The 14,603-nt window shown below is 42.2% G+C and overlaps 1 long non-coding RNA gene across 1 annotated transcript; it reads right to left on the bottom strand.

The window, feature by feature from the left end:
* Window positions 1-12,708: 12,708 nt before the first annotated feature.
* LOC143105940 (uncharacterized) lies at window positions 12,709-14,603 on the bottom strand. Its single transcript, XR_012983581.1, has 2 exons — window positions 14,513-14,603; window positions 12,709-13,807 (listed from the first exon to the last, which is right to left on the bottom strand). It is a non-coding gene; the product is annotated as an uncharacterized LOC143105940 (long non-coding RNA).

Below are 14,603 nucleotides of genomic sequence, written 5' to 3'. Positions count from 1 at the left end.
TAGGCAGCCAAAACAATATAACATGACTTTTATATTTATGTGGACTCTTGGATTATAAGATCTGTGGTGGTGGATAGGATATCAACAAGGTTTTAAGGTAGGCTAACAGTTAACATTCTTTTGTGCAACATAATATGACACTGAAAAGTTGACATGGGCAGATAACTGTTAATGGGTTCTGACATTTCAAAACAGTGTATCCTAATTTATTACAAGACGAGGATCACTTTGTTTTGGGAGCTGGAATTTCTTATTCTGCACTAGCCTATGAGAGTACTGAATTTGCCTTTTCCGCCGACGAACGAGGACATTTAACGTTAACGTTAAGCATTTAGGGAGCTAGCCAAGTAGCCTAACGTTAGCCTGCCTAACTGACTGAAAGCTCTTAACGTGAAATTACCAACCTGAAACAACACCATCCGTCAGTTCACTGGGCGATGCTGTTGCTTGAACGGAGCTGGGTGGTCTTTTGAAAAACGTTCTAATATCCATAACGTTTCAACAACATGTACACAAAGTGTTTTATCACAGACTGTAAAAGTGACAGACTTCTGACAGAGGCTTGAAGCCATGACGTAGCGTTGTCAAGGCAGCATTTTCACTGGATCTAAACAAATCAATCTAGATTCTAACCATTGAAATCACCATAGCAGATAGCCCAGAGACATAGCATAGATCATGTACCAAGTCAAATTATTTTTAAATATTGGGCTTTGAAAATAAGGGATATACTTCCTCAGTAATAGAGCATTTTGTGACATTTATAGAGAAACCGAGGGGAAGTTATATTGGAAATAAGAGTTGCTGGGAATTTAAAACACTAAAAAAAGATTCGGGGCTTTAGCCCACTAAGCCACCCCCTAGCTCCGCCACTGCCTGTACTTGTTTTGAACATGCTGATGTTAGGCTCATTTGCAAAGTCCTCAACTCCTGTCGCCTTTCAAAGTCCAGCGTTTCTCAAACTATGGGCCGCGCGGACCAGCACCGGCCGTAACGTGGACATTGCTGGTCCGGACCCGCGGAGTGAAATTATTCCCGGGGCTTCATCTGATAATTTTTCTGCCAATTGATCAAGGAACCGCGGACCGACAGAAAAAGAAAACAAACGTTTCTGCAATCAGTATGAATTACTTGCTAATTTGGTGTCATCAAACATAGAGGCATACAATTAAATGGTGGTATGAGCGTTCATTCAATGCGCGAGAGAAACTGAAACCACTTGATAACGTTGGTAGCAAATCTCCAATTCAACCTATTGGAAAGCTATTTAATTATGAAACTACATTTAATAGAACAATGTGGATTTATGCAACTCCCATAAAAACAGAGCACAGACTATAATACACTATCTAGAGTATTGTATAGTCAAATTTGAATAACGTGGCCAAAAGCTTGTGGCATAATTAAATATGTAAATATTCTTTCCATTTGCCTACCCAAGCATGATGCTTGCATGAGGGAAACATCCCAAAACGATGACACCCATATAATTGCTGTTGTTTTGAGAAGTATTTATCATGCAACCATGCAAAAGCAATGGAACTATTCTAATTATATTTTACATTAGTAAAGCAGTCCTCTGATGTGCATGTTTTCAAACTTTTTGTGAACAATGTTAGCACTTTAAACACTGGTTGCTTTGAAGTGCATGTATAACAATATAGCATAACAATAATAATTGTGATGTGATATAATGATAATTTAATGGGGGGTGGGTTCATGTAGGTGGGCCCTATGACCCCAAAGTATGCCATGACCGGGCCTCAGGTCAAAGAAGTTGTCTATGTCGATGGCAACACTGGCATACAAATAAAGTCTATCAAAGGTCTGACATTACTGTAGATCTGAAGGTAGCATTTTAAATGGGTGTTTTTTTTTAATACATAATGTTTTTGAACAGTTTACTTACAGTAATACAGCTTCTAACAAAAGTAGGGTGATATATATTTTACGTTTTCCCTTTAGTTGAGTTCAAAATAAAACGTACACAACAAAATAATAAACACTTGATTTAAAAAAAAAATTGTCGTTTAGATTAGTCGACTAATCGAAAAATTAGTCGAAAGATTAGTTGTTAGAAAATTAGTCGTTAGTGGCAGCACTACATTGAAAACAAAGCTATATCAATGTTATATAGGATGGATAATGTTGTGAAGGATATTATCTCATGGCACAAATATTAGGCTACCTATTGTCAAATTATATAAATTATTGTTCAGTAATTTAGAGACTTGTTGTTTTAAGAAATCCAACACAGGAGACAGGGGATAGAAATCAGGCAGTTGAGAAGAAAGAGAAGAAGAGGGAAATGATAGGTGAAGGGCCCCCCCAAGTGAGAGTCAAGATGTGACACTCACTGTGTCAGAAGGTAGCCTACAAGATCTGCAGCCTATGACCCCGCAAATTATGCAACATTTGCTACACTGATGAGGAGAAGCAGCTCATTCTTAATAACAGATGGAGCAGCGATCAGTATAAATATCCAAAGCCAATTTGGGAAAAGGCTCAGATATACAGGTGCATCTAAAAAAATTGATAGATAGATAGATACTTTATTGATCCCCAGGGGAAATTCAAGTTATAAACAAAACATGTTATAATCTGAACAAATATATGGTTGTTGGCAAAATGTGTATGTGTGTGTGTGGGGGGGGGGGGGGGGGGGGCTCGGAAGAACCTCCTAGCATTTTGGGGTGCCCACAATTTCTAGCGACGCCCCTGACCTCGGTATTTGAAAAATCCTGGCTACGGCCTTGCTAGTTCACTTCCTACAGCTGTCTAGACCTCGACATCAGGCTTGCTCTGTTCTGAGATCTGTCATCACTGTGTGTGTGTGTGTGTTTGTGTTCTGAGATCTGTCATCACTGTGTGTGTGTGTGTGTGTGTGTGTGTTCTGGGATCTGTCATCACTGTGTGTGTGTGTGTGTGTTCTGGGATCTGTCATCACTGTGTGTGTGTGTGTGTGTGTGTGTGTGTGTGTGTGTGTTTTAAGATCTGCAAGTTGTCACTGGCTCGGCTGATGCCACTATGGCAGTGTGTACAGCGATGACAACAGTTGTATGTCAATCATACTGGCACAGATTTACAGACACACAAACACACACACACATACACACACACACACACACAAAGCACCTGCATGCAGACGACACACTTGCAGGCACACACAAGCACACACACACATACACTCGCAGGCAGGCACACACACACACAAAGCACATGAATGCGGACACACTCGCAGGCACAGACACATACACACACAAGCACACACACACACACACACATTTGCAGGCAGACACACACACACACACACACGCAACATTCACAAACACACACACACACACACACAAACACACACACACAAGCACACACACACACATTTGCAGGCAGGCACACACACACGCACACACACACACACACATGCACACACACACACACACACACACACACACACACATTTGCAGGCAGGCACGCACACACACACGCACATGAACAGAAGTCCCATCTGTGCTAATGATGTAGAGGTGACGCATCCTGTAAGATCACATGAGCCTCTGTGAATCAGACACACACACATACACACTCACACACCACCACCCACCCCCCCCCACACACACACACACACCCACACACGCTTCTGTGAATCAGACTCAGCCTGGCTTTTATTTAATACAGAAGCAATCCTCAAACACAACAACCCCACTCCCACCCACACACACACACACTCACACACCCACATACACACACACACACACATCTGGATCTTACTGGACAAAAGAAAACTCAGACAGGCCACAAACAAACACAGAGAGAGAGAGAGAGAGAGAGAGAGAGAGAGAGAGAGAGAGAGAGAGAGACAGAGCGCTTGTCGGCCATGTGCCAGGAGCAACAGATACATTATCTGCCATCTGCAGCAAGAGCAGTGAAGGGCTGCGACCCATCCTATTTGTATCAACGCTCACTCCTATATCAACGCTCGCTCCTATATCAACGCTCGCTCCTATATCAACGCTCGCTCCTAGTTACATTAGTGAAGAGCTGCGACCAGGGCCTGAAGTTAACTTTTTTGGCCACCAGCCACTGTGGCAGGTGAATTTTGAAATCCACCTGCCACAGTGGTTTTTTACCAGCCAAAATGATTTTGTGCCCAAAATAAAGGTGAACGACTCAGAAAATGCATAAGAATGGTTCTTGAACTTGTACAGAATACACATTACAGTACTCAAGTAAAAGTAAAAAAGTACTTTGTTAATAAATTACTCAAGTAGGCCTAACAAGTTACTTTTTTGTAGGCCTACATTTTTATATTTTTGATGGACCTTTAAAGGGATACAAAAGTATCCTTTATGCCTATTTGCTTTTCTCCTCCTCTGTAGGCTAATCATATAGTCAAACATATTTTAAAAGCCCAATTCAAATATATTTTATTTAATATACTTTGTCATAGCCAGAATAAGCATTACGTGGCTATGGATTGAAAAGCAGTCTTCCAATACATTGCAGCTGATTCTTCTGCTTTGCATTGCTAGAAGTCTGGTTATAACTTAACCATACAGACAATGTAACCTAAAAACAATGGCTATATTATGGGTAGACCTATATTTAGGCTATAATAGCCCAGGCATATCCACTCGGGCAGAGCGACAGAGCAGGCTATCTGTTTTCTCAGCCGACCGTCTCATGTCATGTCCTGCAACATTGAGGCTACATAAATGAATGCTAGGCTTTTTCTAACTTGTATGCTCGATTTCCAGTGCATTTGCTTTGCTTGTAAATTAAGTTTTAGGCCTACTTTCCTTGTCCAATGTGCTTGTTGAACGATGCTGGCCACAAATTAATATATGTGGAAGTTTCCGTGTCATGTCATACCTCTAGTCTCGTTGGCACTCTGGCAGCCTCACCAGAAGATGCAGCAACTGGCAGGACGTCATTGCGTTAACTGAGTTGTTAGCTATATAGAACATCTACTTCTGTGTAGTAGGCTACATAGGCCAGCCATTACTTTTATAATCGGGGGGAAACGTAGCAATGCTTTCTGAAGCCCTGTTTCTTTTCTCCCACGTCGCTGTGTACCGGGGAGAGGTGCTCTTTTCTCCCTTTCTCCAATAATAAACTTGTTCTCGTAACGAAAGGCAATTGAAAATGTAGCGGAGTAAAGAGTACATTTCCTACGGCAATCCCGACAGTGCATCTCCTTGCTCAGTGTTGTGTTGTCTTATTGGCTACCCGCCAACGTGGCAGGTAGATTGACAGTTTCACCCGCCAATCACAAAAGTTACCCGCATTTGGCGTGTGGGCGGGTGCCAATTTCATGCCCTGGCTGCGACCCATCCTATTTGTATCAACGCTCGCTCCTAGTTACATTAGTGAAGGGCTGCGACCCATCCTATTTGTATCAACGCTCGCTCGCTCCTAGTTACATTAGTGAAGGGCTGCGACCCATCCTATTTGTATCAACGCTCGCTCCTAGTTACATTAGTGAAGGGCTGCGACCCATCCTATTTGTATCAACGCAAGCTCCTAGTTATATTAGTGTATCAACGCAAGCTCCTAGTTATATTAGTGTATCAACGCTCGCTCCTAGTTATATTACTGAAGGGCTGCGACCCATCCTATTTGTATCAACGCAAGCTCCTAGTTATATTAGTGGTCGCTCCTATTTATATTAGCGATTGCTCTATCCCCATGATGGCAAACCAGAGGTGGGTAAGTGCGATCCTGTTGCAGCAAAGCGTTGATAGAGTATCATTTACATTTTTTCGTTTAGCAGACGCTTTTATTCAAAGCGACTTACTTATGTTGAATTATATTACATGGGCCTTTGTCCCCAGAGCAGTTAAAGGCCAGTTATTTAATGGATCCAGGATAATATGCATCCAGATAAAGTTCCCTTGGCCTTTGGAATTAAAATCTCCCCACTTCATCACATACACATACTTCACCATACCCATCACTACTCAAATTTGAACACAACTTGTGCAGTTCTCTAAACACATGCCATTATTCAGAACTTTAGTTGAGAGGCTACACACATGATGGACTCATGAGTAATTAACCTTAAATTCATGTAATCCCGATGATCATGCTTAAAGCAACACCAAATCACTTTTCCTCTATCGCATGCATGCTATTTATTTATCCAGCACTGGCTTTGGAAATAACAATGTCCACAGACAAGATAGAGTATGTTGCATGATTTTATGAAAGTATGATGTGTTGTGACATCAGATGCAAGTCAAATTTGTAGTTTCTTATGTCTCATTCCATCAAACTACAGGTCCGCTACCCAATCTGGCAAACTTGCATAGTGCGGTTATAGCCGATAGAGGGTCGCGAAGCGAATGCAGAAGTGCCGTTCACCCTGTTACGAGTTGATGAACCACTGAAACGATTTTGGAAACATTATTTTAGGGTACAAAAAAACTCTTTGGTGTTGCTTTAAGAAATCATAAATCATAATGATGTACCCACCATACCTAATGCTTTAGTTGATGTGTTGTTCATACATGAGGTCATGACAGTGAGACTATGTACTCATGTCAATTCCTGATGATTCATAAGATATAAAGGAATTAAGTAATGTATGTAAATCATAAATTAGTTTATCCATGAACTCATGATAATTCATAATTACCGTAAAGTGCTACTGAGAGACTGGCTTATTGTAGCTAGTAGGGGTGTAACGGTTCATGTATTCGTATTGAACCGAAACGGTACGGGCGTCACGGTTCGGTGCATGAATTTACACAGAGAATACACGGTATAAAAATACATAAAACTCGTGTGCGGATTAATTAATGTCATGCGCAATTACTGTTAAGTAGCGAGAGTTACGGGAGTTCTTTAGCGACACCTAACGCTAATCTGTAGCCTCGCCTTAGCTCTGAAGCTCTGATTGGCGCCTATGTTTTTTTTTGTCAGGTCGTCGGTCGAGTCCGTCAGTCATTAGCAGCACTAAGATTAGACCTACAAGAGTTAGAGGATCCGCTGGTCTCTTTAAGATCGCAAGTTTGAGAACTTCAGTTACAGTAACGTTAGTACAGGCGGAAGAGTGGTGGATAAGATGAAATTGTGTGTCGGCGTTGTTCAGCATTGGGTATGTGAGTGGAAAAAATGCTACACATATTCGAAGCCATCACCCAGATGATGTAGGCTACCAATCACTGAAACGAGGGGAAAGAAACTTCCCGTGCGCTTCAGCAGCCTTTGGATACACATACAAATAGGGCCAAAACCTATGGCTTAAATTAAATGATTTCGTAATGACAGAAAGCTATGTAAATCGCGTGGTAATTACCTTTATGTTGGGGTAACTTGTAACTTCTCACATGAGGAGCTGGTAGTGTAAGTGCAGACAGTAAAATAAAGTGACAACGCTAACCAGGCTAATAAACAAACCATGCTACGGTGAGTTAACGTCAAAGGGCAAAGTCACGTGACTTCTAGTTGTAGTCTGTTTATGAAATGAAAGGAGCCATTTCGTTTTTTAAAAAAATGCAAAATAGTGTGATATTTTCACAGTTAGTAGGCTAGATTATTACTTTACACACAATGAAAAACATTGAGGCAAATTGTAGACCCTTCCATATACAACTAAACACAGATGTTGAAGGTCTTGCTTAAGTGGATTTTTAAAAATCATTTTCTATGTAATTTGCACTTTCAGAAATAAGAGATGCTGTAGGCCTATTTTCAGTTTTATAGCTGATTGTCTTATTTTGTTTACAAGTTACAGATTGAGTCTGGGCACTTATTGTACTGTTTAGCCTACATCTTACACACTTCAGGCTGTTGCAGATAGCTCAGGGAAGAGACTGTATGACACTAGGTGGTACAGCCTGAGACATGTACAAAAAATGCATTTTTGTTTTGCTTTTCCCTCCATTGTACCGAACTCGTACCGAACCGTGATGTCCGAACCGAGGTATGAACCGAACCGTGACTTCTGTGTACCGTTACACCCCTAGTAGCTAGTTTCAGTGGCTAGACGACCACACTCAATCTGCCATCTCCACTGCCATACCAGGACGAGATCCTTTCTCTCGTCCGCCCAAAACAGAACCGTGTGTTGGAGGCCCACCAGGACGAGATCTTTCCTCTGTTATCCATCTGATCAGATCATCTGAGCATAAATTTACAACTAAATGTGAAATAAATCTACACTGCATCTCAGGCAGATTTGAGAGAGAGAGAGAGGGAAAGAGAGAGACAGAGGGAGATGTGTAAATACATTAAACCACTATGACACGTTGTCAGTCTGGAGGTGTTGATGCTCCGTCTGAAAGCTTGGAATCTGTGGGGGATGAGACGAGACTCTGGCACTCTGAGACTCTGGGACTCTGAGACTCTGAGACTCTGGGACTCTGAGACTCTGGGACTCTGGGACTCTGAGACTCTGAGGGCCAGATGTACTAACGCTTTTGCGCCCACTTCAGGCGTATTTGTTTCGCAACGTGCGTGTAAAATCATAGCGTAAACTGCCTGTCGCGGGAGCTGAAGCATTCAGTTGTGGACGTTCGTAAATTGCGTTTATGGGCGGAGAGAGGCAGAGAAAGGCGAGAGAAAAGTTCGCAAATGTACGTACATCTGGCCCTCAGAGTCTCAGGGCCAGATGTACGTACATTTGCGAACGTAACGTTATCAGCGCCATGGACAAACCGCAGACTGCGAACGCTGACAGACCCAAGTTTCCGTCGTATTTATCAATCGTTCAATCCTTGGTGTAAACTGCGCCTTTCTCTGCTTCTCTCCGCCCATAAACGCAATTTACGAACGTCCACAACTGAACGGCAGAGCCTACACAAGAGCAGTTGAATAAAGTTAACTGATGACAACATTAAAAAGAATCAAACGTTTAGCGATCATGAAATAATACCATAGATGATAAGATGTCAACGAGCAGGGAGATAATGAAGATCAGTAGTTCTACTCAAACTACTTGTGAACGTAGGCTATGGAAGATTGGTCAAATCTAGCAAGTAGGAAAGTTTAAGTGAATGACGTGAAAGTGAAAGTAAGACATTCGAAAGGCCAACGAAAGTTAATGTTGCTTTTGATAGTAGCCTACAAGACTTGCAAAACTGGTGCTCTAAATAGCGATTCTGTTGTCTTTGAAAGGTTCTCGTATTGAAGCACTGAACTTCAATTTGGATTAACACCTGCTTTTACAAGGCGCAGTATTTAGGCGCAGGATAGACGTGCGCTTTCAGGAGCAGTCTTTGTACATACCGCGGAATACATAATTAGGCGCTCTTTACTCTTCCCCTCCCATCTTTTTACGCTAAACTCCCACTTTCCCCTGGATCCTCCCATGAATGCATATGCATGACATGACAATCGCAATCTGCCACTTTCAGCTCCCGCGACAGGCAGTTTGCGCTTTTACATCATTGCGGCCTGTTTGTACATACCTCACAATGATTTTACACGCACGTTGCGAAACAAATACGCCTGAAGTGGGCGCAAAAGCGTTAGTACATCTGGCCCTCAGACTCTGGCACTCTGGGACTCTGGCAAAGATCCTCAATCCCACTTCAAACCCAGCATTCAGTAGGCTTTACAGTTGCCTTGAAAAGTTCAACCTGTTAATGCTGTGAACATTCCTATGTATAGGTCTGTGGATTTGGACCTTGGTGTCTATTATAACACAACGGCCTACCCAGGAGCCACTATGTTCCATTGGGGTCTCTGACATTACCACTGCGTGCCCAGAGGGTATGGCACTATGTTCCATTGGGGTCTCTGACAATCCAACGGCAAACCCAGGGTGCATTGCACTATGTTCCATTGGGGTCTCTGACAATCCAATCCAGGGCATGAAGGGTGTTTCGTAGAACATTGAGGGCCAGATGTACTAACGCTTTTGCGCCCACATATTTGTTTTGCAACAAGCGCATGAAATCATGGCGAGGTGTGTACAAACAGCGCAGACTGCCTGTGGCGGGAGCTGAAAATGGCAAATTGTGCTTTTCCATGTCATGCATATGTATTCATAAGAGGGTCAAGGAGAAAGTGGGAGTTTAGCGTAAAGAGATGGGAGGGGAAGCGTAAAGAGCACCTACATGTAATTATGTATTCCGATGTATGTACAAAAACTGCTCGTGAAAGCGCACGTCTATTCTGCGCCTAAATATCTCCGCCTTGTAAAAGCAGGTGTTAATCCAAATTGCGGTTAAATGCGGCAATAAGAGAACCTTTCAAAGACAACAGAATCGCTATTTAGAGCACCAGTTTTGCGTTTTTCTACTATATCACACACACCCAACGCCCACAGCTGAACCACAAGCCAGTTGAATAGAGTCGACCAATTGCAACATTAAAAAGAATCAAACTTTAGCGATCATACATGATAATAAAATACAGAGTAGGCCTAGTAGTTCTACTAAGGGACCGTTCGTTATTTATAAACGGGGTCACCGGAGGGATTTAAAGTGCTTCGATCAAAAGTTGCATGACCCTCCCCTGCCTGCTATATAATTTTCAACGACCCTCCAGCAGCATTTTCAAAAATGACATGACCCTCCCTGGCCAATTGTCGATGTCTTCCGCGCTATGAAAACACATCAACATATGCTACCGCCCTAAATTCAACCTCTGCTTTCTGATCTTACACATCACACTTCACCAAGATGTTGGCCATTTCAGTATTTACTCACTAACATTGTTGTGGAAACACAATGGAAACTAAATGCACACTTCCTGCAACTGCATTAGCCTACTTGAAAAGTTACTCCTCTAGTAATTATTCACATGAAATAAAACAATAAAGCATTGAGACCATTCAACAAAGCACACTGTGTAATAACAAATTCAACACATGAACTAGTTGCTATGGACTCGTCTCTAGGCTTCCTCAGTCATTGTAAAGCTGCCGATGGCAGTGTTTGGAGAACACTGGGCTCTTGGTAATGGCACTGTTTGGAGAACACTGGGTTCTTGGTAATGGCACTGTTTGGAGAACACTGGGCTCTTGGTAATGGCACTGTTTGGAGAACACTGGGCTCTTGGTAATGGCACTGTTTGGAGAACACTGGGTTCTTGGTAATGGCACTGTTTGGAGAACACTGGGCTCTTGGTAATGGCACTGTTTGGAGAACACTGGGCTCTTGGTAATGGCAGTGTTTGGAGAACACTGGGCTGGGTCTAAAAGCCTCTAAAAGGCACATTAGTGTGCAAGCGGATGTGAGAATGTTAATGTTGAAGCCCTTTGGGTCGTGCTATGATGCTGCCTCTGCCTCTCTGGGCCACAAGTAACCTAAAGTCAGCTGAGGTCAGCTTTCATTAGTGTGTTGAGGTCGTTATCTGCCTTCAGTCAACAAATAAGTGTGTGTGTGTGTGTGTGTGTGTGTGTGTGACGAGGCCAAGGCAGGAAAGCTCTCCACTGCTGGGCTGGTACTACACACACACACACACACACACACACACACACACACACAGAGACACAGACACAGACACAGACACAGACACAGACACACACACAGACACACACACACAGACACAGACACAGACACACAGACACAGACACAGACACACACAGACACACACACACACACACACACACACAGACACACACAGACACACACAGACACACACACACACACAGACACAGACACACACACAGACAGAGACACAGACACAGACACACACACACACACACACACACACAGACACACACACAGACACACACACACACACACACAGACACACACACACACACACACACACACACAGACAGAGACACACACACACACAGACACATAATATAGATAATATTACTATAAAATAGCATCTATTTAGTCTAGGAGCTTTAGAGGACCTTTTCATATTATTTACAGTAAATTCAATTCAGATTCAATACTTTAATTGCCACACAACAGAAGTTGTTAGGAATTTGCTGCAGTGTGCTCTACAGTACAACAGACAAGACAACACCAAACAGAGATAAGAAGCCAAAGACATAGACATAGACATCAGACATAGTACATTCATCCATGGCTCGTCCCTACAGAGGCAAGAGTCAAAAGTGGTAGTTTAGTGGCAGACATTTTAGTGGAAGTTTATCCAAAGTTCAGGATTTAAGTTCACTTCCAAAAGTGCAAATGTCACAGGGTGATGATGACAATAAATTAAATAAATATACTGTATAGTACTGTGGCATATAGCATGAATACAATGTAAAACATATTGCTGAAAAAAAGAGCAAAAACACACTATCCAAGACCTATGCTGGCTTGATCTGCTTCCATAAGGTATTGGTGCAAGGATGGAGAGTTATGTAAAAATCTGATTATACTACAGTATGTGCTATTTAAAAAGCGGGAGGTCTTTGTGTTAATAGCCCTCAGCCTTCTACCTGATGGGAGGATCTTAAGAAGGTGGTTGGCAGGATTTTCATGCCCTTGCGTTGCATGTGGGATTTCTGCTAAGAGGGTGTAGATTTTGCTGATCTCAGCCGTTTTTAAAATGTTTCTTAATTCCTCTTTATTTGATCTCTTCATTGGGGCTGGAACCTGTGAACTGTGAATAACACATGCTGGCCTTTTTGTCTTGTATTAATGAACTGTTACACTTACTTATGCCAAAAACCAATGTCTGTTTTTTAACGATCAGAAACAAACCTACAAACTTGCACTTTTCAATGTTTATGGAACTTTTCTAACAGATATTGAACCCAGTTACACCATTTCCTTTACTTATTCCAAACCAATGTCTGTTTATCAAACTTTATTTTTGATGGCACTGAACTTAAATATGAAAACACTTGAAAATGTGTATGGAATTACAACTACATTTAACTCATTACAACTTGTATCAAACCAGTTTTTGTCTATGCTGTCAAACATTATGGATTATGTTCCCAGTTTTGATCTGGGATGTCATCACTTTATATGTATCAGAATATTCTATTACTGTTAAGCCACTATGAATATTAAAATACACACAACCATGTTTCCTGTATCAGCTCTTCTACTCTAAGTCAATTTACTCAGGTTTGTCACTCAACCACGTATCCTACTTGGAATAGCCTACCCCTCAGGTGTCTGAATGGCTGATCTCACACTCGATCAGTAGGAAAAATGTGGGCAGGGGAAGTGGTTGAGCACTGCTCTTCCATGCCCACATCCACAGCTGAAATGCCCTAGAGCAAGGCACCTAACCCCCTCACTGCTCCCCGAGCGCTGCTGTAGCAGGTAGCTCACTGCTCGGGGTTAGTGTGTGCTTCACCGTGTGTTCACTGTGTGTGTCACTGTGTGCTGTGTGTGTTTCACTAATTAGTGTGTTTCACTAATTCACAGATTTGGATAAATGCAGAGACCAAATTTCCCTCATGGGATCAAAAGAGTGTATATATACTTATACAGAAAGGTTCCATAAATATTTAAATGAGATCAGCCATTCAGACACCTGAGGGGTAGGCTATTCCAAGTAGGCTACGTGGTTACGGGTGCAGAGAGACCTGTAAAGCCTCCCTGAGGAGAGTGGTCTGTGGTTGGGGTGAGAACAGTCTTTGATGATGCTGCGCGCCTTACGCAAGCATCGCTTGCCCTGGATGGCCTCGATGGAGGGGAGTGAGGAACCGGTGATGCGTTGGGCAGTTTTCACCACCCTCTGCAGTGCTTTCCGGTCATGGGCAGAGCAGTTGCCATACCAAAAAGGTGATGAAGGTGGAGCTCATAAATCAAATATTCAGTCACAGTCTAGCAGATGCCCTGCAGTACTGCAATGTAGAGCTGCAACTTCCTCAGTTCCAGGGGTGTGAGGAGACCGTTCAGCTCATTTGTGGTAGTCCTTGAGCAAGGCAGTTGTTCTGGGGAGATATAAAATAAATAAATGAATAAAAAGGGATTTGAGATGCATCTTATTTTTGTTAGGGTGAATTACATGTGAATAATACAGTGTTGGGCAAGCTACTTCTGAATTGTAGTGAGCGAAACTATCAGTTACTCTGCCATGAAAAACGCTACACAAAACTACCTCCCCAGTCAAATGTAGCAAGCTTAGTAACACAAACACAGCAGTAGGCTAGTTCACTACATAGGAAGCTACTTTAAATTGTGCTAATTTCACATGACAAAAGTGTAGCTTGTTTGGCCAAGCTACTTCATATAAAGAAGTTAAGCTATTGAAAAGTTACTTTATTCAGGAAATAGTGAAGCTACCACCAACACACTTATTACTAGCTAAGCTACAAGTAGCAACTGCCCGATAATAGGCTACAGTCTGTGCAACTTGTGTAAAATTCGCCGGCCAATGTTATATTAGTAATATTTGATTAATTTCTACAATAGCATTCTTGTGTCAGTTGTAATGTAAGTCAGTGTTATGGAATATGACTCATCAAGTCTCAGTTCATAGTCGGGTGAACACCTGAACACCTAGCAAGTAGCCTAGCTAGCTGGCTACGATTTACATACAATAACAAAGATCCTTGCTCCTTTTCAACTCCTTTTCAACTCTCTGGTATTATTGCATTCACAAAATACAACCAATAGTACATAATGTTAAATCTTACTTGTGAAAAGTAATCCCCCCGAGCCCTGTTTGCGATGGTCCGCCGATTTGAGCAGGAATATGCTGCACATTGCTCTGGCATCTTGTTTCTT

Source organism: Alosa pseudoharengus, unplaced genomic scaffold (assembly GCF_046254945.1).
Source record: "Alosa pseudoharengus isolate Yale_2024_CS ecotype anadromous, Long Island Sound unplaced genomic scaffold, YU_APseudo_1.1 YU_APseudo_1.1_scf_6, whole genome shotgun sequence".
Classification (NCBI taxonomy): domain Eukaryota; kingdom Metazoa; phylum Chordata; class Actinopteri; order Clupeiformes; family Clupeidae; genus Alosa; species Alosa pseudoharengus.
Note: the sequence above shows the minus strand (reverse complement) of the source record. Positions and strands in the feature narration are given on the sequence as shown.